The sequence below is a fragment of the Prinia subflava genome, chromosome 11, assembly GCF_021018805.1.
Source record: "Prinia subflava isolate CZ2003 ecotype Zambia chromosome 11, Cam_Psub_1.2, whole genome shotgun sequence".
Taxonomy (NCBI): Eukaryota; Metazoa; Chordata; class Aves; order Passeriformes; family Cisticolidae; genus Prinia; species Prinia subflava.
In genome coordinates, this window is record NC_086257.1 from 10,854,503 (window position 1) to 10,871,559 (window position 17,057).

Sequence of the window (17,057 nt, forward strand, 5' to 3'; positions counted from 1 at the left end):
AAAATTAATTAAAGACCACTTTTAATTGATTAGCAGTCAAGGTGCAGAATCCAGTCTTCCCTCCATCTGATTTCTGCTGCAACAGATTCAAATTTTAGCCAACTGTGGAGCCCCACAGAGGTTTCCATGGAGACTAGAAATGCAATGATACAAATTACCAGAGATGGTAATTTTTTGTCTTCTTCTCCAGAGAAATAAAAAGAAACATCAGCTTCACAACATTGGAAAGGGGAAAAAAGTTACCAAAAATTATTTTAAAAAGCTCCTTATGTCTCCTGTGAGTCCTCAGAATGTGTTCCTCTAGGCTGGCTCCTCACTGCTGCAAACAGGCAGCGAACAGACAAAATCAGATTCTGTACCACCTGAAAATTTGTCCTCAAATATGCGAGTACATTTAGCTTCTCAAGTTACTACCCTTCCAAACTGTTTTACTTTTTCTCTTATTGCTAGATAAACACCCAGAGAGGGCCCTGGGGCATTCCACAGTAATCCATAGCTGGAGTCAGAGCTGCCCAGACACCAGAGGACACCTGTCGATGCGTGCAGCCTCTCCAGCCCGGCTGCTGCCTGCGCTCCCTTTGGAGTCAAGCGCCACCTCACCCTTCCTTGCAGTGCAGGTAATCAGGTGTAACTAAGGGCAGCTTGAGTGTGCAAGAGCACACTGATACTGAACTGCCTCATAAGTGAGCTGCAGCTAAAATATGTTGTGCTCCTGGTAGCAAATTTGTCATAGTTGTTTAGGGACTAAGTTGTCATTAGCCCTAACTTGGCCATGGGAGGTATTGGTGACACTGTGAGGAGGAACAAGGACTGTGCACATTGAACACTTGCTGCACAGGCAGATAAGCTGGGATCAGCTGATGAGTTGCCAGTGGAAATGGATACTGAAATGCCTTCCAGGCTTTTCCTTTCCAAACTGGGAACCAGAGAATGGGGATAGTGCTTAGAGGTCCTTCTAGAGGTCCTGCAGGGTGTGTGAGCAGGATGGGCAGCAGGAGAACAGGTCAGAGCCATGCGGTAGCGCAGACTGGGGTTGTGACCATAGAAGGACAGCCCAGTCACAATTACTAAATTATATTATTAACTGAAGGGGACAGCTTTAGTCATAATTATACTTCATCCTTCCTCTGCAAAAGGTAGGTCTTAAAGATGACATCTCAACCTTTTCCTAATAATGTACTTGGAGCCAGATCCTCTGTTGCTGTAGGTTACAGGACTACTTACAGAGGATTCAGCCCACTCACAAGGCAGAGAGAGACTAGGTGCAAAAAGGTGATAAACACAGTGAAAATCATGCTAAGGGGAAATAATGAGAAGAGCAGAATGAAGGAAAATCACAAGCTGTTGCACATGCTCTGCATAAGATTAATGAAAATGTATGAGGGATATTACAGTGCATCTTAGATAATGGAATACAAAATTATGTAACTGAAGATTCAGAGTCGAGATTAAATGTAAAGCCTCCCCTTTCTCTCTTATACTTTTGACTGGTTTTGTGCACACATGAATCCTGATACTGGATACAAAAAGTTTCTTCTTTGGACAGGAAATAGGCACATCTTTTGCAAATTTTAAATTATTTGAAGAAAAATAATTGATATTGAGCTGCAAAGTTACGACACTTCTCTTTGCAGTCTTGCTGACAGAACTGGCTTAGATTGAGTAGATGCAAGTTAATGTCATGCTCGTATGAACCCCCGCAAATCTTCAGAAAATGCATTTATTTTCCATTTGAACTGAATTCATGCTTATTATTACTTTCATACTATTAACTTTTCACTAAAGACACAAGTTCAGAGTGAATACTCTCAAAAGCAGGGGAGGATATCTCCAAGAACTGCACAAACTCGCAGTCTTTGGATAAAGCAAGGATTGGATGCTTGGGTCCCCTCCCCAGGACTGACTGATCGTCCCACAGCCTGTCGCATCCAGGAAAAAGGCACTTACCTGCCTCCAACCTCTTCCCACACAGCACTGCCAAGAACAGGCTCATGAAAGGCAGAGGAGCCAAATGAACTCTTTGCAGTTGTGAAATCCTAGAGAAACTGCAATGAAAATGACAGCAGCTGATTTGTGAAGCCAGCCAGTTTCCCCAGTAAGCAAGGCAGGGAAGACTCACTCACAGTAACAGCGTTTGAATACAGCCCCTCAAAGGGAATTTTGTTTAAAGGCAGGAGAATCTGGATTCTTATTTGGTCACCTGGAAAAGAATGAGATGAATTTTTTTCCCAGAAAAAGCTTTCTAGACTATATACCCACAAAGTATGCAAAGCTCTTAGAAAAATGGCCCAAGCATTAGTGCCTGCAAAGATGCTGAGCTTTTTTGAAAACCTGACTCATGAGCTATTTTAGGGACAAATGCAGGTGCTGTAATAAGACCCTAAGTTAGCAGCAAAACACCCAAGTTCCATGTAGCATCAGTGGAGCTATGGCTCTCCAGCTTGTAGTTCAACTAGATCACTGAAAAACATCTGCTCTTGCTATAAAAAGTCCATATGATGAATAATTTACGTCTATTTGGTCAACCTCTTCCAGCATTTGACTGCCTGGTGTTAAAAATTATACGACAAATTGTATTTTAATGGTAGTTCCAATGGATAACTCATAAATGCATTATAACTAGTAATGAGTTTTACTTTGTAATATTCCATATAAACATGCCTCATGTAATTATTTGGTTGCTGAAGGCATAGAGAGGAAACATTGCTAAAAACATGGTTTATTTTGGTTGTCATTTGTTTCCACAGTCTGACTTCACCTTGCTAACATGCCAAGCACTTCAGCTGTCAGCAACTTCACAGAGATGTGGTCACCAGCCACCTCTGCCTGTCAGAGCCCCAGTGCATGGAAAGGAACACAGAATCAGGGAAATTAAATGCTTAAAAAGCTAAACTTATTGCCAGGGTCACAAGTTTGCATAAAGTCGGCAGCAGCTCCGTTTCCAGACTGGAGGTGCTGCCCCGCTGCCCCTCCCTGAGGGAGGTTTCCCAAGCCCTGCTCAGGGGTCTCGGTGCTGCTGTGCCCCGTCCACCACCCACCACCCACCACCACCCACGCGTGGTGCCCCGTCCCCGGGGACAGCGGAATTGGCTCAGACAGTTTTCTCTCCTTGCTACCAAGGGGATGAGCAGCTTGCATCAGGCGTGCACCTCTATTTTGTACGGGCTTACAGCCCGTTTCGGGAGCAGCCCGAAGGCAGGGATCTTTTTTCTCCCAAGACAACAGCTTTGGGAGCTTCACAGGCGACGCCTTCTCAGCACTCCGGTTCGGTTCACCTGTGCGAGGCAGAGCCGGGGCGGGGACCGCCGCCTCCGCCGGGGCCGCGGGGCTGCCAGGGGCCAGCTCAGCGGGGCTGCCAGGGGCCAGCCCAGCGGGGCTGCCAGCGGGCCAGCTCAGCAGGGCTGCCCGCAGCCCGGGCCGGGCCGGGGGCGCGGGGCTGCGGCGGGGCCGGGCGGCGGGGGCGGCGTTCGGGAGGCGGCGCGGCCGCGGCACCGCCCGCCGAGCACAAAGGATGACCGCGAGTTACCCCTCTGCGGCAGCCGCGCTCCCGGCTCCCCGTGCCTGCGAGGGGCCGCTGCCCCCGGCCCCGGGAGCCCCGCGCCAGGACAGCCCCGAACAGCCCGGGACAGCCCCGCACAGCCCAGCCCGCACAGCCCAGCCCAGCGCGCCTCTGCCGCAGGCGGCGCGGCCGCTCCGCGTTCCCCTCCCGCCCCGGTGCCGGTGCCGCTGCCGTGTGGTGGCTCCCGGCTCCTCCCGAGGCACTCACCGCGTCGGGCTCCGCCAGCGCCGCCGTCCCTGCGCTCCTCGGCGCCGAGCGCCGCTATCAGCCCAGCCCGGGCGCTGCTCCGCGCCCCGGGACCCCGGGGGCTGCTGCGCTCCGGTGTCCACCTGCGCCCGGCTCCGCTCAGCGCCAGCGCCAGCCCAGCCTCGCCCCTGCAAGCCGCCTTGGGGCTTATTTTCCACAGGAGTGCGGCACCGATCTGGGGCCGCCTGCCCCCCAGGCAGCTCGTCCTCTGCACCGCCTTGTCTCCATTCTCCGCAATTTCAAATCTCCACGCTCTTTCATTCCTGCGATACCGGCTAATTCTGGTTTGGCGAGCAGATTTGCAATCCTCTCACATGCACACTCTTGTGGCTGAATGAAGTTTATTGCTGCACAGGTTATGGCCGGAAATTTACATCCCAGCGAGCTGGAGGATATGATCCAGTAAAATCAGCCAGTATCGAGATTTTAACGGCCCTTAAATATGTTTATTTCAGAGTGGCTGGTTGAATTTATGTATCCAAACCACCCTGACAATGCAGCTTGGGATGTTTCACTGTATGGTACCTTACTTGCACAATAAATAAGTTTCAAAAATATCCCACCCTTGGGAGAAGAGCTGCAAAAATGCATTACTTTTTCAGACCAGTATCCACTCCTCAGCTGGGTCTGAAAAAGTAACCTGACTAATGAGGTTTACATTCTGCAATTCGTAGCTCTATTTACAGTGAATATAAGGCTAAGGTGACTGTATGCCACCACATATGACTTTCATTGACAGAGATTCTTGATGTCCTAGCAGTGCACTGAGTAGTTCATATGAAGGCTGTTTAAGAACACATAAGAAGTATCTTGAGAGAAGACGAAATGAGGAGAGGCCAACAGGAATGTTTTAATGGTGCTACACATACTGCCTATGTGCAAAACGTGGCACAGAATCAGAGAAGAAATGGTCTGAAAAGGGTTAAAAATGTAAATTTGAGGCTTTTAAATTTTTTTCTACATTTTTACTTGACTCTTTCCTCCATCTACTGACAAATGTAAGTCTGATCTGTTTTTTTCATTAAAAATTGAGTTGTTCCATTATGGAACTAATTTATCAAATATATCAATATTAAACACTTCTATCTGGGTTAGGTTCAAGTGTGTGGCAGACTATGAGCTATTGCTAGGGCTTCAGTCTTTACATAAAACTTAAGCTACTTTGCATTTTATCTTCAAAAAGAAATCCTTTTGCAGAATAAATAACTAGATTAGTGTCAGAGACTTGTGATTGGGTTTGTTTATGTCTCCTTCATAAATAAAACTAGATTTCCATTTTAAAAGACTGTGATAGTGCATTGCAAATGTGTGTTATTCTACAGTACACATGTTCCCTGGTTATTTCATCTTTTACACTAATACCTTGCCCAACAGTGTGTGGGCCCTGGTATCCCAGAATTTGACTTATAACTTGGTATTAGCTTTTTTTGACTGGAGTCTGGTTTCTTAAAAGGCTTAATGCTAGGGGCTTGGCACTTGAAATTTCCTGCTTATCGACTAGTGTTATTAATCAAGTTTGAGACACATACACTTGGATTTATGAATTATCTAACATGCTAACATCCTTTATTAAGTCTGCCACAGAAACGGATTTGACTGGCTGTTAGCCCAGTGCCTCCAGTACCTGAGATGCTGCCTGTGTGCCGAAATCCTTGTGCCAACAGAGATTTGATCTGATGGAGAATTCACTCAGCTGTGTCATACTGCTTCAGCAGTTTTGGCTCATATACCACAGTGCTTCTGGGCTATAGTCTTGCATTTATGTTGTCCCTTGGGAAGATGAGTATGTGTGGATCCACTTGAATTGTAACCATTAAACTGTGCAGGTCTGACAGCAAAAGTACAAATTATGTTCAGTAAGGAAAAAAATCCATTTTGTTAGAATGGAGAGGACAATCCTGTGGTATCAGAAAAGCCTGCAGTTTTTAGCTAAGAAGAATAAGGTGTCTGATCCAGTAAAATAAGAGGTAAACAAAGTCTGACAGACTCTGGTGCCTTAGAAATCTTAACTGTGTAAAATGCTTGGATGGCAAGCAGAGTAACCCCAGCTGAAAAGGAAGGATGTTTTATTAGTCCCTTAAACATAAAGGTAATTAGATATCATAATATAACTTAGAGGGAAAGAGGAATGGAGGGAGAGAGGGAAGAAGGCAGAAGGAGGAAGAATTGATGACAGTTTCCTTTGCTGTCTGCGGGGCTCTGGAGCCCACCCTGTCCAGCCTTCCACTTGAAGCAGGGCTGTGACCTGTGGTATTGCAGGTCAATCATGGCCTTGCTTAAGCTGCCCTTGAAAGCCTTCAAGGATAGAGACTGGCCAGCCTTTCTGGGCACTATGTTCCTGTGTAGCACCAGCCATGCACAATCACATGCATCCAGTTACAGCTCCAAGGACTCGGCTTGTGACTTTTCCTTCTGGTTTTGCCATTCGCTACTGCTGAGAAGAGTCCAGCTCAATAATCTTTGCCACTTCCCTTGGGGTAGTTTTAGATTGTTATCAGATAGCCCCTTATTTTCTTCTCTGCCAGGCAAACCAAGCCCAGCTTACTCTAAATCTCTTCCTAAGTTGTATGCTGTAGGCCATTTACCATGTCATCAACCCTCTGCATGCACCTCTCCTGCTTCTTGACATCCTTCTTGAACTGGGGAACACCAACCACGACACATTATGCCAGGGGTGGGCTCACTATCACTAAATAAGGAGGGATAATAATTTCCATTCATCTGCTGTCCATGCTCCCCTCCTGATGTAGCTCAGACTGTGGTTCACTTTATTCACAATGAAAACATACTGCTGGCTCAGGTTCAACTTAGTGTCCACTGTGACAGCCACATGCTCTTCAGCTGCTGTTGCTGCTCTGGCAGCCTGCACTGGTGCCTGGCACTATTCAAGCCCATGTGTTCACTTTGCACTCCTCGTTACCTCTTGTAAAGCTTCTGTTGCCTCAGTTTTTAAGTTTCCCAAAGGCCTCTCAACTGAACCTCCTGTGTTTGATTTGCAAATCTCCTCTTCTAAGTTAGTAGCGTCTGAAAATCTGCTGCAGGTGCATCCTATATAATTATCCAAGTTAAAATCAAGGTAATGAAAAATTCTGGCACCAGTATTTACCCGTGAGTGTTCTGCTTGTACTGGTCACCAACTAAACATCACCCCCTTGATTCCTATTCTTCAAGCTCAGGATTCCATCCAGTTTTAACCCATCTTGTAGTTCATTCATTCAGACCATATTCTTCAGCTTCAATCACTTGCTAATCCCCATTGCTCAGAAGGGGAGCTGTGCTGTGGATCTCACAGACCATTCTGCCCTCTGGAAATGTGTACCGATAAAAATATAAAGTGCTATTTATCTTCCCAGCACTTCTCCTCTACTATTGCTGTAGTGCTGATCATTCTCCTCCTTAAAGCTCTCATTAAGCTGCCACCTTGCTTCCCATGAAGTGGTAGTGCTGCAGTGATTGATGAGGAAGGAAAGGTTTGAAATCGGAGCTTGGTTGCTGCAGCACCAAGATACAGAACAGAAAAAAATCCTTCTCCCAGTTTTATTGAACCACTGAACTTTTAACCAGTACAAAGTATCACCAAAAGACCTGGTCAATTCCTTGTTACACAGTTACTGTTAAAAGGAAAAATAATTTATGGTATTGATAGATTTTGCATCCTCTTTCTTCCATGAGCCTCTTTGGGTGACTGAAGAATTCTGTGTATTTGCAAGGGCATGTTACATTGGTGCTGGGTGAAAAGGCAAAAAGGAAAATAATATTATCATTTGGCATAGAGGCTGTACAGTAGTACAGCTTTCTTATGACACCCTAAAAGCTTGTGCCCTCTCTTCATTTTGATAACTCCAGACTGCCAAAAAGGAATAATGCATTTTTTTCTTCTTTTCCCACTGCCTGTCTGCAGAGACTCCTTGGTATCTTTGGTGGATTCACCACAAAACAACATTATCAAACAATACTCTGAGCAAGTATGAACATTTTCAGCAATGCCCTCACCTACTCCCATGACAGCAGCAGAGTCTTGCTCAAACGGGAAAGAATGAACTAATTTGCTATCTTCAAGTTAACCCAATACTGAGGATAGGCCATGGGAATGGAATTCAAAAATAGAGGGAAAAGCAACATTTTTATCATTGGTGGGATGGGGATTTCCATTTGGAGAATAACTACTTGCCTTTTCTCTCTTCTCTCTCTTCTCTCTCCAAGAGCTGATGCGTTACAGCAGCTACACATACAGGAGGTCCTGTCCAGTTTGCTTAAATCCTTTAGCAGAACAGTGCAGAATCATAGAATGGTTTGTGTTGGAAGGGACTTAGAAATCATGTGGTTTCAAACCCCCTCCCGTGGTTAGGAGCACCGTCCACTAGACCGAGTTGCTCAAAGCCCCATCCAGCCTGGACTTGAGCATTCCTAGGGATGGTGCAGCCACAGCCTCTCTGGGCAACCTCTGCCAGGGCCTCAGCAACCCCAAAGGGAAGAATTTCTTTGTAGTACTTAATCTAAGGCAACTCTCTTCCAATTAAATTGTGTAAAACACCTTCTGTGTATGCTGTGAGAAGTGTGAACGTTTCCTGGACTGTTTTAAAAGAGTCAAAGGATGTTTCTCAACAGCTGGGGATGCTGCAGAGGTTAACAGCCCTGCCTCAGAGTGGAGTGGCTGTTTTATCAGTGACTTGTCAAGATTTGTATTAGAGATTCCCCCAGCAAATTTGAGTATTGTCTCACACGAGAGGTTAGAGCCAGGTTCATCCTGCCACAAGAAGTGCAGCAAGAAAGAAGGGAGAAAGTGAGCAGGAACAGGATATTGAATTGAAGAAGAAGCCATTTCCATGTTGTAGACAAAGGCATCCACAGGAAAATGTGTGTTCTGCAACTCATTATAGTTATTTCCCTGATTCAGAAAATCACAGCACAGGAGGAATGACACTTGCTCACAAAAGAAAAGAAGAGGTGATAAAACAGTCCCTTTTTGCAGTGTTATTTAATTCCAGCTTTCTAAGTTAGCAATCAAAATTGTACGTTGAGGATGTAAAATAAACCATCTTATCAAGAAGAACCCTATTAGTCCCAAGTGCAATTGTAACACAAACATGTTTTGCACGTGGTGATATCTGGCTTTTCTGGTTTAAAACGTGTGAGCATACGGGTGTGGCTGCAGTTGGCTGAACATCTGAAGTCCCATCCGAGGAGAGGGAACCTGGGGCCTCCACCGTGACTCACACTGGCACTGCAGTCACTTCCTCTGGGTCAGACCTGGGCATGACAGAGAGCTCAGAGCGTTCAGTGCATGACTTGGTTGGGGGCTGCACTTGTTGCAAATATACCAAATTAACTGCAAATTCCAGCAAGGGCAAACTAGCACTGAACTAGTTAATATAAATTCAAGTATTTATTTCTGTGGTACCAAGGCTATGTCTGATTTTCTGGCACTCAAATTACAGTATTAATCTGTGTGCAGTAGCTTTGTGTATTTTTGCTCTTGAAATGTTTTACTCCAGTGGGTATGAAGTAAATGTTTTGCAAGTGTCTTGTGCAAACCAATACACTTGGGTTTGTTGCAGATTATACATAAATATACATACATACCTAGCTTTGTTCTACAGTTTTCTTCATGTATATCTTGACAGACATTTCAGTCAAAAAAAATCTTCCAATCTGTAAACATTTTGAAAACATAATATAAAACATCATTTGTGCTTGTAAACATTGAGTTTTTCTGAGATTGATTTGAACTGTGTGATTTTCCTTTCTGTTTACCTTTTTATTTGCTGTAGTACCACTGCCAAAGTATTATATTCTTTATAAACAGTTTGTGAAATATCAAAGCTTTCATGAAATCCTAACACAACATTTTAATAACTTGATTTGGGTAAAATCCCAAAGCAATATATCTTCAGAAACTATATTTTTAAACACCAGAACAGCAATGGTGTTATGATTTATGAGAACAGAGCAGGTAAACAATGATTAGAGACAGAAGGAGACATTCACTGTCCTCCACCGAATTGAGAGCTGTAAATATTTCAGCCCAGTTACAGCAGGTGACCTCCTCAGCTCACAACTAAACTGCAGTGTGCCATTAGTGGCTCATATCTCATAAAGACATCTGCAGCAGTACCTGAACCAGGGATTTTCACACTGCATGAAGCTGCTGGGGTGTGCTCCGTGTTCTGCTGTTGCTCTCCACAGCTGCATGGGCTGTTTTGGAGAGCCGGGGTGTGACTGATCTCCATTAGGCCAAAAAACCCCAGAGAACAGAGATCCCTGTGACAGCTCAGCCAGAAATATTTGTACAAAAGCTGCCATTATGTGTCTAAGATAGAGGCATTCCTTCCTTCTCAGTAACTGTTCCAATATCATTTGCTTGTTTCGTTGGGTTTTTTTCTATCTCTATCTGCATAGTGCTCATACTGTCAATAACTACAGTTTTCCCTAAACAGAGATAGGGAAAAGGAATGTATTATTATACTGCCTCCAGTTCCTTAGAAAACTTAAATAAATATAAACAGAACTGCAGAATAGCAATATATTTAATGGGATTTTTTATTTGTGAGCATTTTATAAACTTCAGAATTAAATTCAAGCACTGTATTAAGGCCTGATTTGTGTTTCCTTGTTAAGTTTTTGTTCTTGAACTGTAAACAGAGGGATTCCTTTGAAATAGATATGAGCACAAACGGAACAGTTGTTGCCTTGTGCTTAGTTCATCCATGTCAGAGTATATAAAGAAATATTTACAACTTTTCAAGGTCACTTAAACTTCCAGTGCTAGATTATTGTTTTGACAACTGATATATTAACCCCTTCCAGCTTTCTTCTCTAGTCTTTCTGCAGTGGGTTTTAAATGAAAGTAAGATTTCAGGTTTCAATTATGTGCCATCCATGGCTGTCCTTCAGGTACTGGGCATCCTGTGCCCACTTTCCAAATGACATCACAAATGCATCAGAAGCTTGGTGCTGCTCAGTACTCTGAGCTAACCCAGTGTCCTGTGTTCCTGCGGGCTGGGGCAGTTCCCACACGGTCTGGGGACACACAGACACCAGCGCTGTTTTTATACCCCACCATAAACTGCAAACCAGCAGGACTGTGAGTCCAGAGGACAGAAAGGGACAGATACTTGTGTGGATATCATAGACTGGATCAGCAGAGTATTTAAATGAAATGGAAACATTGACACGCTGAAGTGTCAAATTGTCTTTGGGGAAGTGAGACTTCTTTGAGTTTCCTGAGATAGACAGTGATCTGTTGGGTGGAAGAAATCATGCTTTGACTTCTCAGGAAGCAGTGAAAATGATGCAGCACCTGTAGGAATGTTACACATCCAAAACTGAATGGAAAGTACAATATAGGTAATTTTGTTATGCTATCAGATTAGTAACTTTTTCAATATTACAATTTCTGTTACTTTTGCTATTGATTTCAGATATTTTAATAAACTTGTTAACATCCATGTGTAAAGAAATCAACATGGTGTAGTATTGATTCCAGAAAATAACCTAGCAGCAGTGAAATTTTAGATTTCAGGCCTTTAGTATTTTAGGAGTTACTTCGTATTTGATATTATAATGGACTAAATGCTTGGGATTTTTCCCCCCCCAAACTTGACATCATTGCTTTAAATGGTGCAGAATGAAACTGTTTGCAGAATCTGCCCAGCAACAAGAGCTGCTCTCTCTCCCTCTAGTGGAGGATAATAAAATAGTTTTCTTTCAATTTTTCCATATGTAAATCGTCAAATAATGCTGTCAGAGCTTGAAAGCTTTTCTGGACAAGAATATATAATAATTTGTATTTAATGTATAACATAAATATTATATGAATAGCACTGTAATATGATATGTTTCCATATTAATATTTTCCTGCAAGTGCACTGTTTTTAAAGTGATTCTATGGATTGCAAAATACTTATGTGTGTAAATATTTACATATATCTAGACCTTTTTTAAAACAACAGTAAATCAGTAAAGATTAAAAATAAGTCTTAATCTCAGAAGTAAAATACAGCATGCTTATGTTGAACAGGAGCAGCTTACTTGTTGGTATTTGCCAGATTAACCCTCAGTCTAAAACACATGTACCTAAATTATAAACTTTTTACTTTAACCCAAATGTTTTCAGCATTTGTGATGTTCACCTTAAAAGAAGGAGAGTGCCACAATACTCGGATGCAATGTGCAGTCTTGTGTACTCTTTTTCATAATTAGATGCTATAATCTATTGCTTTGTTTTAGTCTCAAACAGATTTTCAAAGAACAGTATAAACATCTTCCAAGCATTTAGTATTCATTGCAAGTACAAATTTCTTATGCAAGTAAAGATTTACAGGACTAAATCCGTAACTAGGATGCTAGAAAACACTTCTTAGATATTACTGATTAATAAGATGTGCCTCTAATTATTCCACCTCTAGTTTCCAAAATACACCAAGACCATTGTTTCTTGGCTAGATTCCTGTTGCTGTTTTCAGGGGAAAGTTTTATTTCTAATTCTACTGCTGAGCTTCTTTTTAGCATATTTTCTCTATTTTGTGTTTTTGTTATCTCACTTTCTCTATTAGTGCTTTTCTTGCCCTTTATTGTTGCCATATAAAACTTCCCACAGGTAGGTGGGGAAGTTGTCAGCTCGAGGGAATCTGAAAGACGATGCACACGTAGGTAATTTCAGAGTCTTCATCTTTCAGGGAGAGGCTCTTTCCCACCTGGAAGTCACTGCCTTGTGCTGTGTGTCACTGGGAGCATTCCAGTTCCATTTCATTTGAGGTTGTGTATTTGTCATTCCTTCCAATTCACTAAGGGGTAACAAGCTACTTGAGAAGAAGCGTTGGATGAAAGTTCTGTCTGGATTGCCACCATGGCACTCAAATACCAGCACAAAGTGGATGTCATAGGAAAGAGGGAGAGCTTTTATTTTATTGTGTGGGGGAGCGACTCCAAGACTTGTGGTGTATTGAGTCACTCCAGTTGTAATTGCTTCAAGTAGCACAGAAACTTAGAGAGCGGGGTGGAGCAGTGACATAGGGGAGACAGCAGAAACACCAGTATGGACTCATCCATAGCCATAATTCTCCTGCAGCATGAGAGGAGCCAGAGAGATGTATGGGACCTCTTGTGCTTTTGTGGCTGGCAAAAATGCACCCCAGACTCTGGAATCTGACAAACTTTTAATGGCTCGGTTAGTTTGTGTTTTTTTAGGGAGGGTGACAGAGAACAAAAAGCAGAGGAGCAAAGTGGAAGGGACATTTGTCCAGTCACTGTTTTTATTTTCAGATGGGGAGAGAGAAGTAAGAGATTGCTGGACAGGATAACATCGTAACATCCTCCCACACAGCAGCCTGTAGACGTTGTTTTCCCAAATGCTTATTGCTTTCGTTTCAGTGTCATAAGAATGCAATAAACATTGTTATTTGAGGGACAGGGAGGGTGTGGGTTCCCCGGCGTTCATTCGAGCCAGCTGTTCACTTTGCCCTGGTTTCAGAATGGACTGAGCTCCACTGGCTGCTGCTGCCCAGGCAGGTTTTGGGGGTGCTGGTCCTGCTCTTGCAGAGACTGCAATGGAAAAAACAAACTGGTAAATGTTCTCTAATCTAAATCAGTTGGTCATCTGTGGAGTTGCTTTAATAGGGATTGAAAATATTATTTTAATACAACTTTATTATATGTTAAGGAAGGAAATAATTGTTAACATCTACAAACATCATTTTAGAAACACTTTTTGTTCCTGATCTGAAATGTTAAAGTACTCCTGACACTGGGATGATGATGATTTCTGCCTACGAGGTGCACTGTCTTTAGGTTAAATATTGCAGACCCTCTCCTCAAGGTTTTGTTCAAAAAGGTAAGGTTTATTCACCTTATATTATTAGTGGCCTAACATTTCCACCACTTTGTATCTTTTAATGTATTTCTTAACAGAAATGTAATGCAGCCGTAATGAGGGCTATAATTAGTTTTAATGAGGCTTCCTGCAAGGAGCCGCACTCCTGCAAGGAGTCACCACAACGTTTTACTGTCCCTAACAATAATAATGTTCCACCGCCTCCGGCAGCCCCTTCCCCCGCCATCGTGGTGTGGGGCCACTGTGGGGACGGTGCTCCCCGCAGGACCGCCGTGGGGCCGCCCTGGGGCCGGTGCTCCCTCAGGGCCAGCGCGGGCGCACGGCGTTCCCGCCACGCCAGGGGGCGCAGTGGCGCAGCGGCCGGGCCGCTCGGGCGGGGCCGCTCCGGAGGCGCCGCGTCCCGGCCGGGCCGTGCCGGAGCCGGAGCCGGAGCCGGAGCCGGAGCCGGAGCCGGAGCCGGAGCCGGAGCCGGAGCCGGAGCCGGAGCCGGAGCCGGAGCCGGAGCCGGAGCCGGAGCCGGAGCCGGAGCCGGAGCCGGAGCCGGAGCCGGAGCCGGAGCCGGAGCCGGAGCCGGAGCCGGAGCCGGAGCCGGAGCCGGGAGCAGCCCCGGCCGCCGTTCGCCCCGGCCGGGAGCAGCGGCTCGGCAGGGTTCGCCCGGTGCCGATGTGACACACCGGGCCGGCGCTCCCGGCGGTGCGGGGCGGGAATGACGCCGGTGACACCAGCGCAGTGGCAGCGGGTCACGCTGGGGTCAGACACCTTACAGGTTCTGGAAGTCTTTGGCAAAGATACATTGGGGTTTTTTAATATTTATTTTATGTACTTTAACTAAGATCCATCTGAAAATATTGCGACTTCAGATGCAGCAAATTAGATTATAAATATTTTTAAATCCTATATTAATTTCTCATTGGCTGTTGCCAATTTATTGAAGTCTTGATGGGCTATTTAAGTAAGCCCACCATAATGGGGGCTTATTGTTCAACACCTAACTAGTCTATATCCTTGAAATTCTATAAAACTTTGCTGCACCAAATAGCAGCTGTTAACGCTTGCTGAGTATCTTTAATATGCACAATTCATAGTACTTTGCAAATCATTAAAACATGACATTGTTTCACAAACAATGCCATGTTCGTCACAGAGGAGCCAAGAAAGGCACTGGGAGCACACTGCTGAGAAGACAGGAAATAATGAGCTCGTCCTCTGACCCCATTTTGATGCCTCTTTGACCCAAAAAGCGAGTAGTGCTCGATAGGCAGGCAGGGCTGACAATCGGGGCCTCTAAGGAGGTTACAAATTCTGTGCAGGAAACCTTAGAATCTCCGGTTTTCACATCAGGCTCAGAAAGCTATCCATGGTTTCAATATTTACTGAAATACACCTGACATCTGTTAGAAAGGAGGGATCCTAGCTGTCAGCTGCACTATTCTGAGATTAGAGACTACTGTACAGCAAGTACATACAAAGTCTGACCTCTGTGTCAAATTACCCTGGTCTTTCCCTCTGCAGTTCTTCTGGAGAGTGGGGGGAAGCTTCTGGTCTCAGCAGTGACCTTATCCTCACCTTTTGAGAAAAATGTTGTGGACTAACTAGGAAAACTACTGAAAGATGAGGTCTTCATTTTCTGGAGTTACAACAGCCTTGCAGAACCAAATCTAATCTTACTCTGCCAATAGCCAATTGCAAACCCTCATTACCTTTCGCAGGGTTAGCATCAAGGCCCTTGGCCTGATTCTGCCAGAGCTCCAGGCAGTTTTAGATAACTGCTCTCACAATATCATTTGTCAGACCAAGGTTTTGGCTTACACAAGATCAGAAGGAAAAACAGTTATCAAATGCATTGCCAAGTCATGGTTCCAGTGGGAGAACACAGGGAAATAAAACTGTTACTAAATCTTTCAGATGTCAGATTATTTTAAGTCATTTCACCCTCAAGTGTTCTTCACAAATTACTGAAGTTAATTTGTAAACAGAAGGAAAAAAGTCCTACACATTAGTAAAAAATTATAGTAAGTAATTAAATAAATTGGAAAGAAGCCTGTATTCTGTAAATGTGTATGCTGACTATGGAAAGTGCCACTGTATCTATATAAAGTCTCATGCAAGACAGGTTTCAGTATTGCCCACTGCCCAGGACAGGGTCATACCAAGTTAACACACAACACTGATCCTGCAGTGTTAGAGGAGTTTGTGCTGAGGCAGTGAGCAGGACTTTGCACAGCACAGTGCATTTGGGACATGCTGTAATTGGGGACATCTGGGGCCAAAACCATACAGGGCATTTTTCTACAGCTTTTTTTCATAGGTTTAGAGAGCTAGATTTGCATTTAAAGTTGCTGCTTATTTTAAGTTTCTTGGTTTTTAATATGGTAGAAGCCTTATGTCCATCTGCTTCGTTCTTTCTGAACTTCTGGCCTCTTTCAGATGTTTCAAATTTGACACCTAAGAATTGAGATGCTATTAACTTGTGATGCGGTGTGTGGTATTGTTAAATGTATCTTGATTTGTGTGTTTCTTAGTGCAGTTAATAATTTTGCTTACAGGTAGCTGGAGTGGCCTGCAGCTGCTCCCCTGAAGTCTGTGGGAGTCTTTTAGCTTTGACGGCAGCATGAGCTGGCTCTAACCTAGAGGCCATGCAGCTGGCTTTTACCATACTTAGCTGGCTATGAAATCATTGTATTAGTCAGAACAATGAGGAGGCAGCAGCAAAGCTGAAATTGAAGCTTCAAGGATCTGACTCATTCCATTTCTGGCACAAGGAGGTGCAAATTGCACTTCCTGAATTCGCCGCACACCTACCAAACCCCAATTACAGCACCCCCAAATGCGCTGTGCTGTGAAAAGCCTGCTCACTGCCTCAGCACAGAGCCAGAAACTAATCCGCTGTTGGCAGCTGCTGTTTGTAGGATGTTAGCTGAAAGATGGCTGCGTGAGGCTGCAACTCTCCTTATGAGTTCTGCAGTCGTAGCTCACTGTCACCCAGAGAGCCTGGCTTGTTGTGATGGTCCCCTGAGAATCTTCAGTTGGACAACATGACAGAGCAGGGCCCCCATTCTCTCTGCTGGTCATAAGCAGCATATTGTCTACATGTTTTTTTCCCTCAGAAATAGCAATAATATAGCTTCTCAGATGTGTTCTATCTGTTCCATCCACTAGAATAATATTATGACCCCAATTTCATAAAATGATATCCTCCCTAAAAAAGCCCAAAGCCAGCAAGCCCCCTGTGATCTTGCTGAAAGCATGCTGCGGCCCCTTTGAAGTCACACGCTCTGTCTGAGAAGTATCAACAAAATGCAGCGGGTTGTAGCAATGGCAGTCTGATTCAGCAGTACCTGTGCACGAAGACAGCCCCAAGGTACACTCAGCATGAGGAACCAGCCAAAGGAAATTCTGCCTGCTGATCTCTTGTGGTTG

General features: G+C 44.4%; 1 long non-coding RNA gene across 2 annotated transcripts in view; it reads left to right on the top strand.

Annotated features, from left to right (window-relative positions):
• Positions 1-17,057, top strand: part of LOC134555873 (uncharacterized) — a 77,623-nt gene that overhangs the window by 32,908 nt on the left and 27,658 nt on the right. For both annotated transcript variants that reach the window (XR_010081522.1, XR_010081523.1), the window contains exon 6: positions 451-617. This is a non-coding gene — a long non-coding RNA (uncharacterized LOC134555873). The remainder of the gene's footprint in view (positions 1-450; positions 618-17,057) is intronic.